Below are 13,099 nucleotides of genomic sequence, written 5' to 3'. Positions count from 1 at the left end.
GGTCGGTGTAATTTATGTAACTCAGGATGGTGGCTTTTCCACACTCCCGATTGACTTAAGTTATATGGAAGTAAGAGCTAGGGTAGACCTGCCCTAAGTAACTTGCTCCAGATCACATAAGAACTGTGAGGCTAAATTGGGACTTGAATGTGGGTCTCTTGGCTTGCCTTTCCCACCAGACCAGCCTTCCCATCCTGCTATAGTTTTTTTTTTGGCTTAGTCTGAATCAGTGGTGTAGCTAGGAGTGGAAATTTGGATAGGCCATGACTTTCGGGTGGACAGGCAATGCCAGACTGTGCTAGCTCAGCTTTTCCCCTGACACCACACCCTCTTCCTAGCCCTGGTGCCCCCAGACATAGGGCTTTACCTGCCAAGCGGGGCATGCGCACAGGATGGCTCAGAAAATGGCAAGGCAGAGCTGCCAGAGCGTAGCTTTCTGAAGGGCGGGTGCATAGCTCCCGCCTGGATTTCAGTGTCCGAGTGACACTCCAGACTGCTCAGGCAGCACTACACCCTGCTCAGATTTGGGTGGGCCTGGATGCTAAGTGCATGGGCCAGCCCACCGGTGGCTATGCCCCTGGTCTGGATTTCCCTTTCCAGCTCAGCAGTGGTGTCCCCCATGTGGACGCTCTGGTGCCCTTCCTGCTGAGGTTCATGCTCGTCAGAGGGTTTGGCTCCATGTGCTCTGGGTTTCCCTCTGTCCTGTGGGATCCCGATCTCTGGGGCGGATCCCAGTCTGGGTCCGTGTTCCGGGTTTCTCCCTGGAGCTCCTCGTCCTAGTCCTGCCTCCCTGCTCCCCGCCTGGGCCCTAAGGCTGGACCCCGCGACTCCGCCGGTCTGTGTGCGGGGGTGGTCCCGGCTCCAGGTTTTCCCCGCCTGATGGTGCTGGCGGCGGCTCCGCGCGCCGGGTTTTCTCTCCGCCCGGCTCAGTGAGTCACGGCGGCTCCGGATCCGGGCTCCGCGCTCCGGGTCCCCCGCCCGGTGCGCGCTGAGCCGAGCCCGGAGCGCGGTGGCCGCTGAGAGCCCCCGGCCGGAGGCGCGGAGCGGCCTGCACTGAGCGCGGCAAGGCGCGGCGGGATGGCGGCGGCGGCCCCGGGCCCGTAGCCGGCGGCGCTGGGAGCCCGGCGGCTCCATGGAGGAGACTTAGTGGAGCGCCCGGGAAGGGACCGCAGCCGGGTGAGTCCGGGATCGGCCGCGGGGCCTGGCGGGGGGAGGGGCTCCCGGAGTGAGACCCCCCGCGATGAGTCGGCGGGGGGGGGCGGCCCGGGAGCGTGACCCCCTCCCCCCGCGGTGAGTCGGCGGGGGGGGCGGCCCGGGAGCGTGACCCCCTCCCCCCGCGGTGAGTCGGTGGGGGGGGCGGCCCGGGAGCGTGACACCCCCCCGCGGTGAGTCGGCGGGGGGGGGCGGCCCGGGAGCGTGACCCCCTCCCCCCGCGGTGAGGCGGCGGGGGGGGCGGCCCGGGAGCGTGACCCCCTCCCCCCGCGGTGAGTCGGCGGGGGGGGGGGCGGCCCGGGAGCGTGACCCCCTCCCCCCGCGGTGAGTCGGCGGGGGGGGGGCGGCCCGGGAGCGTGACCCCCTCCCCCCGCGGTGAGTCGGCGGGGGGGGGCGGCCCGGGAGCGTGACCCCCTCCCCCCGCGGTGAGTCGGCGGGGGGGGGCGGCCCGGGAGCGTGACCCCCTCCCCCCGCGGTGAGTCGGTGGGAAGGAGCCCTTCTCTGCCCCCGGAATATGTCCTCCTGGAAGCGGTGGGGGGGCAGAGGGGGCTTAGGATCTCTCTCTCCTTGTGTCTGTTGTTGCTTGCAGGGCTCAGTGTGTTGGTGGCTGGGCTGGGGGCAGCAGGGCCTGCGGGCTCACAGGGGTGTGCTGGTCAGGGGGGTGTAATGGGGTGCTAGGGTCTGAGGGGTCACAGAGGTGGGTGATATGGGGCAGGGTTAGTGCCAAGGTGGGGAAGGGAGTGGGGGGGCAGGACCAGGGCAAACAGGGAGGTGGCACAAGGACAGATCTTTAGATAGAGGCTGGGTGCTGTGTCCTGGCTGGATATGGGGCATGGGATGTTAAGCACCAAGTGTTAGGCATGTGGTTGCTTGGGCGGGAGAGGGTGCTGGAGCAGGTGGTTTAAGGAAACTGGGTAGGGAAGGGATGAGGGTAAAGGGCAGACACAAGTGGCAGATTGGTTGGGAGAGTGATCTCAAATCCCAGCACTCAGGCCTCAGCAGAGTTAGTGTTCTCTTCCTCCCCCGTGTCCTTCACCCCAATCCTCATGCTGCCAGGAATTAAGAACTTGGGGAAACAAGTGAAATGTCCCTTGGGGAGGTTTGTGGTGTCCTCTGCCAGGCTGCCTCCTGGCAGGCTCCTTCCTAGCCTCCGGGCATTGTGCTGGCACCGCGGCTTTCTCCATTTCCTTTATTTGCAATGTGGGTTCGATCACTGTGCTTTCTGATGACTGATTTCCCTTCTCTCCCTTTGGGCCTGTGCCTGACGAGGAGGAAGAACATCTGACCCGTGTGTGTGTTGTAGGGGTGTGTGAGAAAGAGACAGGCAGCAGCCCACAGCAGTTTCACGTCTCCAGCGTTCGGCTTGCAGAGGGGAAAAGGACAGAGCCCTTCTGGGGGATTTTCTCAGCACAGATCACAGAGAATTAAATCCTCCAAGAGACTCTTCACTGAAATGCAAACAGTCAATGTGGGAAGAAATCTTGCCTCTCCTAACACTGTTTCTCATGGGCGCCAGAGGCACTGGCATCTGTGGGTCACAATCCTAGGCAAGGCACTTCAGATCACCTTAATTAAAGGCGGGTTTGACTGCGTTCCTTGATCCTCTGCTATCTCTGCTAGGCTGTTCAGAGAAGTGCTAGTATCTATCCTTGGAGCCCTCGTGCTGTTGTTCTGAAGCCTGCCCCCTCCTGCTGGGCCACAGGATCAGCTTGCCCTGCATGTCCTCCATCTGGAAGGGGGCAGGGGAATGCTGTGAGTGGTAGGTGCCTAGAATTGGACTGAGAGGATGAATCTGTTTGACTTCAGTTGTCTTCTCTCTTTTTCTGGAATGGGACAGGGCCGGAGGAGGAGTTGGGATTGGGATGTAACCTGTGCAAGGTTTATCTCGGCTGCTCTGGGGCTTGCTCCCCAAGCGGGGAATATTTTCATTCCTTGATTGCAGGAGAAATGGCAAATGTCTCTGGGTGACACCAGTTTGGGCTAAGGTGAGGAACAAACTGGCTGTGCTGGGAGCACACAGTAATTGGTCTGATTTTATCTGAGTGAAGCAGAAGGGTGAGAACTGCTGCTCCAGAGATAAAGCCGCTCTCTCTTGCCTGCCCATTGTATACACAGGGAAGGTCACGGGTTCAAGTCTTGTCTGTGAGACTTGGCTCTGCTCGTCTGGGGAGCCTCCTAGCAGGCCATTTTGTTGCCGTACCAGGCAGACCATTGCCACTGGTTGGGAGGTTGTACACCGATTTTTTATTTTTTTTGCAAGGGACAATGAACATCTCATGGGCACATTTCTTCTCCCCCCCCACCCCCCCAAAGAGTAAGGATGCCAGCTCCTGTGCTGAATCATCTGCTCTGCACAGCTGGCCATTGTGTGGCCAGCCCTGCAATGGGAACAGAGCACTGTGGGGAACAGGAGATTCCCTTCCATAGTCTTGCCTGTCTGGATATATTTACGTAAACCTGTTTCCATGCTCTGTGCAGTGACTCTGGCACAGGGTTATTCTGCATGTTCTCTTTGTTGGCTCACAGTGCTTGGAAAATCCAATCCCCTTATTTATTGATTAGCTTCCTTATAGCGTGATTTACAAGCAAAATGTTACCTGCTTCGGAATGAGAGCATTTTCATAAAAGTAATGCTTCAACATTTTCTCCCCCCTTCCATCCTCAGACATTAATTTGCCTCCCAAAATCTCTGTGGTTGGGTGTAAGATGTGGGAAGTGACCCATGTACATCCTTGAAATACTGCCACCTCTGGGGTGGGAAATGACAGCTGTTTAGGATTGCACAACATTGCTTTCCAACAGTTTAGGACAAGAATGCTGCATCAGTTAAAACCACCAGAGGAAATCAGCAGACAGGCTGTAATGACCTTAACTGGAGTTTAGCCAGGACACATTGGGAATATCCCAAGCTGGATACTTTCTGTTGTTTGTTTGCATCTTGGATACACATCTTTATGTGACTGTTATTTGAACTGCTCCTTATTCAGTCTTACATGCTATATGTATGAGCATGCATAGACATGTCTATCTTACACATGTGCACCTTTGTATTGCTGTTCCATTCATTTAGGAAATAAACACTGCTCTTTGCAGGCAGTGTCATGGGGTGGGGCCTGTGCTGCTGTTTGGATTAATGTCCCAGCAAGGGCAGTAGCAGTTGTGAATGTAGCAAAAGGAACCGCTCCTCTAGTGGGATCATGGGGTAGCAGGTCCCCTCAGGCTTCTCCCAGCCTGAATATTAGATGTGTGGGTGATGCACTCATTTTCCTATACTTCCTGGCTCCTGGGAGAAACCCACTCTGTCTTTGATGTATTTATTGCTCTTCAATCATTAATCTACCTAAAAATACGTTTTTTTTACGAAAGAATAGGCAGAAATAGCTAGTAGTGAAGTATAAACAGCCAGTAGTCTAGCCTAAGAAATCCCACTGCGTGAGAGGCACCAGGTAGGCAACAAAGTGAATGCAATAAATGAACTTTGAGAGGTAAGGGCCAGTGTTCATTAAGAATCTGATTTATTCTCTCTCTGTGCATCTCTCTTCAGGGTGAGGAGTGATAACAACATATTGGAGTATGCTGTCCAACCAGTACACTGGAAATTTTAATGGGACGCTGTTGAGATAGGTCAAATTTAATTTGGCCCAGCTTTGCCCAAGAATATGTTTGCAGTGTCCAAGTTGCTTTTGACCAAATTCTCTACATGCTGCAGTGCTGTTTTCCCTTTTAGTACCCCCTCCCTCCTGAAAACCTACCACTAAGGCAGTACATACTTATGGGCAACCCTGCAATAACTGAGCTCTCTTGTTGGGCTGGTGTGGAGTCGTATGTTGTGTTACTCATTGGTGAGTGATGCAGGTGTGACAGCTAAAAATGGGATTCTTTCCCTATGTGTATAGTGGAGACTGGTCTCCTGGGGTGATCTGAGGCTGTAGTTGTGTGTTTTGGGTTCAGTTGGCGTGTGTAACTGTGATACGCACCCAGCGTTCATTGGCTTTGGACTGCCCACTGTGCTTCTGAGCAAATGTTCATCAGGGAACCAGACAGAGCTGAGCCAATTTATGTCTCTTTTGACCTTGCACTTTGGCAGACTTGAGCCAGGATTTCTGTAAATTCTTCAGGGCAGGGACTATGTCTCATTGTGTGTTTGCACAGTGCCTAGCACAATGGGTCTCTGATGCTGATTGGGGCCTCTGGGCACTAGTGTAATAGGAATATTAAATACACTGTATTAAGTCTCTTTGTCTCTCTGCTACTGAGTGTTATGTAAATAGGATGGTATTTATGGTTCCAGGTGCACTGTTTCTGGGATGCAACACATGGAGTGTGTGCACAGTTGCGTCCTTTAAGGCTTTTATGCCCCCGTCCTCATTGTGGTTGGATTATCTGGCATTAGAAACAGCCCTGCCCAGAGAAAATTGTGGGCACATGTTTACACTGCGCAGATCACATGCCTGTTCAGTGACAAAGGGAGGTGAGGCCTGCTGGTGAGGGTTTCGCTGGGAGCAATTGCTTGTACACACAGAAACACCCGCTTTGGCTGACCTGCAGAGCGGTGGTGCCAGAGGCCTGGGGCAGAGCAAGGTGAATGCTTGGCTGCAGTGGCGTGTATTCCGCTGAAATCCTTACACAGAAAATCTTTGTGTGGCTGTTGTCCCTAGTTTGGCTGATCAGTGTTTCCTTTGTAAATTTGTAGATTACATGGGAACTCCCAGGTCAAGGGGAGATTTCAGGCATCTCTTTGGGGATTCACTGGAAGATATGGACCGATGTTTTCCTAACCTTTGATCCATTCCTCCACTTCCGTGTTTAGTGCCCCTAAGAGCTTGTTCCTACAAATGCAGCCAAGTTCCCATCTACTGCTCTCCTCTTATTCCCACAGATGCATGCAGGGTCAGGAGCCCTGGCTCCCACTCTTGTGCCTTTACCACCAGGCCATCGTTGTAATGTATAGCCTTCCTGTTTTACTGATACGTTTATGCACATTTAATGTAGATATCTAAGTATCATGCTGCTTGCATGTCTAGAAAGGAGTACACATTGCAAAACCTAAAGCAGTGTTAAGGTTTCAGATCTGAACACATAGGAGCCAGGAAGTTCAGTTGCCAAAAGCAAAGTTAACTCAGCTGCATGCATGTACTATATATTATGTTCTGCACCCAAGTCTAAGCAATAGTTGAAAATAGTATATGTGAATGAGTCAAGGTTCATGCCTGAGAATCTTGACTTTTGTGTTTTAAATTGGTACGTTTTTTGCATTTTATTTCCTTCTTTTATTTGTGGGGAGCAACTGCAAAGGACTCTCTTTGTGCCTTCCCTGCACACAGCAGCAGATGTGGAATGATTTTGCAACATCAGATGTTAAATACAACCCCTGGTGTACATTACTTCTATCTGGGCCAATACACCTGTGCTGTTAAGTGGCTGGAAACTTTTTATATAGTGCTTTTGTCACCTCTAACTTTGTAATTTAGTTATTTTGTCTTTGTGTGCACACGGCGATGTGATTCTTACTGAAAACTGACCACTTGTGCCGCATGAGTTTGTGTAATGTGTTTTATCTTTTTTGTTTTAAAAAATGAGATATTATCCTGCTCGGTTAATTTAGGACTATGGAAGGATTTTATGCAAAACTACCTCAGAATCTTATTTCTGTGATGAGACAAAAAGAATAGGCAGTTTTAGTCTTACAAGAACAGTCCTTTGCGAACTTTCAAATGAATGAAAATGGGGCATTACATAGTGCTACTGTGAATACCGCTGTAGAGTAGAACTTTGCTAATCTGCACAAGAATTGTTGGTCTCTCCCCAAAGATTTAGTAGCAAATGCTGTAGTGAGATTTCTTGTTAGCAAGATTTCATTATTTTTGCAAAACCTAACATAGAACCTTTCCTAGCATTTGCAGTATCACCACGAGTAATTAAAATGGAACTACAGCTAACAAAATAAATGAGCAAAGTACATTTCAATGCATTATTCTTTCTTTTTATTGTATTCCTTTATGTACTTGCTAATTCACAAAACTGTGTAATTTTCAATAGGTCATTAGTGTGAATTAGCCAGGGTCTGATGTATATCATGGGTTTTCAAATGTGCTTTATTAATCTATAAAATACACCTATTTATTATCCCTCCCTAAAAAAATTGCTGAAGGGGTTTTGTCATCTAGTATTCCCTGCACTCGGATTTGTTCCTGCATGTCCGTAGACCTTGCCTTGCAGTCTGATTTGCCTCTCCCAAACTGCTCCTGGGCTGACGCTTGACAGCAACAGAGATCATGAGTGCAGGTAATATACATTCTACTCCTGTAGGTGAAGCCCTTGCTAGCTTTAGCCAAGGTGCACTAATTGGTTATTGAATGAGGGGAATTAAGGGCATTAATAGATGAAGTGGCAGCCCCTTCATTTTTGGAATCAGAGACATTTTCCTGTTCTGCTAAAGCATTTGAGGCTGCCAGTGCCGTGCATTTGTGGTCTCCCTAAGGAGGCCTAGAATTCTGCGTGTCTGCTAGATTGAAAGGCCTGCGAGCAAGACAGGCAGACAGGCAATCCTGTGACCTATTGGGAGGGGCAGGCCATCAGGGCAGTGAAGAGGTCACTCCCAGGGCAGTCTGGGGCTCTTTGCGCCGCACTGTACCTGGCCTATGCTACTTGACTCCCGGATGTTGGGATCAAAGCAGAATCGTGGCTGGAAGCCATTGCTTTGCCGGTCACATGACTCATTTAGATCAATCTAGTTATTTTCCCTGAATTTGGTGATGAGCTTTTGACATTAGAAACAAACTTCCCCTGTCATGTTTCCCTTCCCGCCAGTCGGTGTTGTGAGCGCCAGTGCTGACTCCAGGCTGCTTTCTCCCTGAATGTGGTGCTCACTGAGGCATGCTTGCTTTATCCTTGGCCCTCCCTTCCCCCACCCCCGCTGGAGTCATCTGCTTAGGGAACAACTCCACTAGCCACTTGGAAACACTCTAATTACTGCAGCTATTATAATCACTGCCCAGATCCACCTCCCCCACCCCTTCTGTCTTCCTTCCCCCTCCTCTCCCTCAGGCAGCAGGAGCTGAACTGGAATCTCAGAGCACAGCCAGCTTGAAGCAAGCCCTAGATCCTGCCAAGGCGACTGGAGCTGACAAGGCTGGTTTTTCATGGTAATCTTGCTATTTGCCTGAAGAATCCCATAAATTAAAGGTGGGAAGAGCCTATTCGGTTACACCCAGTTCGTCCCCTCCCTGCTCCAATACCAGCCAGGGCAAAGTTAAACTGTAAAGTAAGTGAATCCTTAAATTATGGTATTTGTTTGTCCAGATGGCATTAGATGAACAGGGAAAAAACTGAAGCGCTCTTTCTCCCAGTACGTTGCCAGCTTCAGCACTGTCACTTGTGCCCACTGGCTTCATGTGGCTTTTTATTATCTCTCTGGAGCTTTTGTTTTCCCCATCCACTTGCTTGGGATTATGGGGATCCCCTCTTATCCCATTTTTCACACTTCTCTTTCTCATTGGCTGGTGACTCTTTCAAACAGTACAACTAGATTGATTTTAAATCAGTGTAGTTACACCAGTTCAGTTTTTCTAACAGACGTTCTGTGTGTGAGAGAGAATGAAAAGCGAGTCTTGTGCCATATGTGCCTATCAAAAACTTCACTGATACACAACTGCCCGGTGCCAGTTGAATGAATTTGCCCAAATTTGGCTTGTTTTTTAGGTGTCGTTCAGGCTGAGTCCATAATGCAGCTCTTAACAGTGGCTTTGTAACCAGGTAGAGGGCATTTGAGCTAAAAATATGTTACAGACAGCTTAGCGAGCAGGTTTTCATGACACCACAGTACAACGCCTGAACCCTGTCTACACTAGTGCATCTGCACTATTGCTGGCAGTTACGGTAATATGGGTACTAACTTTTCTAGTATAGAGTCAGTCCCTGTAACTGGTTACAAGTTAACATTGTCTAGTTTGTGTTCACATAGCAGCTTTTATGCCATCATAGCTGCATGAGTGTGTCTGCACCTACCACGCTCTCTAACTCTGCTTCTATCAGTGTGTGTTGGGAAAACCTGGGCAGCCATCCCATTGTGGTTGGGCAGAGGATAGAGTACTTGGAGGGGGCGCACACAAAGTACCCCGGGGGCTATCCTAGTGGTTCTCAACCAGGGGTCCAGGGCCCCCTTGCTGCGAGCAGCTTTCAGGGCGTCCGCCAGAATAAACCAGAGAGCAGGGCTGACGTTAGACTCGCTGGGGCCCAGGGCAGAAAGCTGAAGCCCGAGCCCCACCGCCCGAGGCAGAAAGCCAAAGCCTGAGCAACTTAGCTTCGCGGAGCCCCTCGTAGCATGGGGCCCTGGGCAATTGCCCTGTTTCCTACCCCCTAGCACTGAACCTGACTTTTCATCTATTGGATATGCAGAAAACCAGTTGTTGTGGCACAAGTGGGCCATGAAATGTTTATAGTGTGTTGGGGCTGGGGGAGCTCAGGAAAAAAAGTTGAGAACCTCTGTGCTGCCCCATTGTACTTGAATGGGGATAGAGTGCTCAGAGGGCGGCCACGCAGAGCAGCATGTGGGCAGTGCACTTGGGGGTATTTTCCTGGTTCTTTTTGTTAGAAAGGAGGACCAGCCAAATGAGGTACAGAGGACAGGCATGGTAAGAGGACACTGGTCTACAGGGAAAACCAGAGTAACAGCCTAGGCTCTGGCTAGGGCTGCCATGACGACTGACAAGGTGTTAGCAATCAGGTGTGCAGACACAATATTTAGAGTACAGCCATGGTAAAAGTTCATAGTGTGGGTTGGGTGTTGGATTTAAGAACCAAGCCCTGTGGGAAGGAAACTGACTCAGTAGTTCTGCACCCTGAAAACCTCTTTCTCCATGGTCATTGGGCTTCTCTGTGGGGTTTCTTTGTTTGAGCTAAGGCCTAGAGGCATTGCAGGGGGTCGTGGGGGCAGGGGAAGTTTGTGTTTTAGCTTAATTGCAGCTTTGGGGGTTTGAACCTCAGGGCTACTCTTAAAATGCTTTACCATGATAAACTGGCAGGGACTTAAAAAGTCTGGCAAAATTCACTGCAGGACATTTGGGCCAGTGTAAAATTTCTCCCAGATGAGGAGGCAGTGCCCTGCCAGAGGCCATATTGTCTAGAGGTATGGTCACCTGCAGTCTATGACCACTTGCTCCTGACTGGCCTCAGTAATCCTCCCAGCTCCCTCTGAGGTAGAGAGCTATCACTTATCTCTGGCCATGGCTACACTTGCAAATTTGCAGCGCTGCAGCAGGGTGTGAAAACACACCCTCTCCAGCGCTGCAAATTGCGGTGTTGCAAAGCGCCAGTGTGGTCAAAGCCCCAGCGCTGGGAGCGCGGCTCCCAGCGCTGTACGTTATTCCCCACAGGGAGGTGGAGTACGGACAGCGCTGGGAGAGCTCTCTCCCAGCGCTGGCGCTTTGACTACACTTAGCGCTTCAAAGCGCTGCCGTGGCAGCGCTTTGAAGTGCAAGTGTAGCCATAGCCTCTGTTTGACAGGCAGGAGAACTGAGGCCTGAGAAGGGAAGTGACTTTCCCAGGGTGACAGACTAGTGACTGTCAGAATGGGGTTAGATCACAGCTCTCCTGTGTACTAGGTCTGCCAGATCCACCTCTAGCTCACACTGCTGGTTAGCCTGTGTGGCTCTCCCACTGCAAAAGGGAGCTATTAATACAGTACCTACTGACCTTGGTTGCAGGCATACCCTTGGCCCTCTTGTTTAATGCTAAGCTGACACTAGGTGTCTTGTTTGTTGGCTTGGGGTATCTGCACATGGGAGGCACAGATGACATCACAACAGGAAAGGACCAGTTGTCTTGCCATGGATAGGGTCAGTGTTGCAGCAGCATGAGGTTCCCCAAAATCCCACCCTGCATTGCACAAGGTGAAGGGTGGACCGTCTCTTGTGTCTCCCCTGACGCTAGGGCCAGTGAGCTGCCTGCAGTTTGGGGTTGCTTTGGAGGCACTCTGGGTTGGGTTAGGCATGGGCCCAGCAGTCCACGCCTAACCTGGTTTTGATGCTAGCTTGCAATATGACAAACGGCATGTCACTTAACCTCTGTGCGTGCATGTCTTCCTAGCTGTAAACTGATGACAGTATTTACCAGTGTGGGGCAGTCTGCGGGCAGTAAGCAGTTAGCATTTGAACAGCATTTTGGAAATGGAAAGTGCTAGAGAGATGCTATTAGCTATCTCCGCAGCTTGGAGGAGCAGTGAGCAAATGGGCACATTCCTCTTTGCTCTGCTGCCTTCTCTAGAACTATAAGGGGAGCAGGGAATCTTGGGAAGGAGTGAGAGGAGGGAGCATAGGGAGGGGGCAGTATTTGGAAGAAGCACTTCCTTCAGCTAAAAACTGATTTAGAAGGAAAATGAGATGTTCCCAAGGGTAGAGATGGAGTTTTTAGACTCTCCTGGAGGATGTAGCTTAGTGGCCTCCTGAACACAGGATTTGAAATCTTCCCTTTCCACTTCTTGGGAGCCATAGGGTCAAATCTAGCCAGTGTGGCTCAACCCTTTGTTTTCCTTCAGATAATCTGTTTTGCATATAAACAATGAGGAGTCCGGTGGCACCTTAAAGACTAACACTTTTCAGACATGATATTTTAAATGGATGCCCCTCTTTGTGGATATTGGCGCTTATGATGCTTTTATTAAGAGCAGACATTTGCCCCAATGTTGTTCTTTATACTGTTTGGCTGTCATCCTCCACCCTACAGGCTACTGAGGTGGTGTTGTATAGATATAAAGTATATAATATAATTAATACAATATTTGATGCCTGCTTAATTGGAACAGCTGCCATAAAATTGATTAAATCTAAATATCATGTATGAGGATGTTTCTTGTTCAGTTATGTCAATATTAGCATAAATTCTGCTGGAGAATGAATTTAGTTAGTGCCAAGTAGTTAAAAGAAGTTTAGCTATGTGTTAAATACATTTGAGATGCAAAACTCTGGTCTTCTGCCACACAAATTGCCAGATAAGGCTTAAGAGGTATATTTTGTTCCCTACACAGTAGGCTTCGGTCAAAAATTCCAGGGCTTAGGTGAAATCAGAGCCAAATAATTGCAAATCTAAAGAGCTATAAATATCAGTAGCAACTTTTTTAAAGGAAATTCTGTGCCATGAACTCAGGTTAAAGGCAACATTGAGTGACTTGCTGATGGTTAAAAGAAAAGAATGGTTGACAGAACAAGGAGTAATGGTCTCAAGTTGCAGTGGGAGAGGTTTAGGTTGGATATTAGGAAAAACTTTTCACTCAGAGAGTGGTGAAGTATTGGAATGGGTTACCTAGGGAGGTGGTGGAATCTCCTTCCTTAGAGGTTTTTAAGGTCAGGCTTGACAAAGCCCTGGCTGGGATGATTTAGTTGGGGATTGGTCCTGCTTTGAGCAGGGGGTGGGACTAGATGACCTCCTGAGGTCTCTTCCAATCCTGATATTCTATGATTCTATGTGTGGGCTTTTAACTCAGCAATGTCAAGACGGGTCTTCCTTGGTTTTGCTGGAGGATTTCTTGGAGGTTCTGTATTGGGAGTTCTTGGACCTCAACTGAAGGGATGAGGGGGGTGGGGATGTGTGTTGCAATCTTTAAGCACGAGAGTCTGCCTACTGTATTTTCCACTCCATGCATCTGATGAAGTGGGTTATAGCCCAAATAAATGTGTTAGTCTCTAAGGTGCCACAAGGACTCCTTGTTTTTTCTCTCCCCAATGTCTATTTGACATTGGAGTTAAATAAACTAATAAAAACGAGCATAGAGTTTTTAAATAATCTGACTAAGCTTTTTCTGAAGTTTAAACCAGACTGGTTCTGAAATGACTGTATGTTAGTATTTGGTGTTTAATAGGAAATTTCTTTTTGTATGGATGTAATTGAACGT

The 13,099-nt window shown here is 49.8% G+C and overlaps 1 protein-coding gene across 1 annotated transcript in view; it reads left to right on the top strand.

Annotated features, from left to right (window-relative positions):
• The first annotated feature begins 969 nt into the window (after positions 1-969).
• The window catches only part of ZNF609 (zinc finger protein 609), a 119,102-nt gene continuing 106,972 nt past the window's right edge, over positions 970-13,099 (top strand). The window contains exon 1 of the mRNA XM_044979652.1: positions 970-1,176. The gene's annotated coding sequence lies outside the window, so the exon portion shown is untranslated. The remainder of the gene's footprint in view (positions 1,177-13,099) is intronic.

The sequence above is a fragment of the Mauremys mutica genome, chromosome 11 (genome assembly GCF_020497125.1).
Source record: "Mauremys mutica isolate MM-2020 ecotype Southern chromosome 11, ASM2049712v1, whole genome shotgun sequence".
NCBI classification, from domain to species: Eukaryota; Metazoa; Chordata; order Testudines; family Geoemydidae; genus Mauremys; species Mauremys mutica.
The sequence above is the reverse complement of the archived record's forward strand: the minus strand, read 5'-3'. Positions and strand labels throughout refer to the sequence as shown.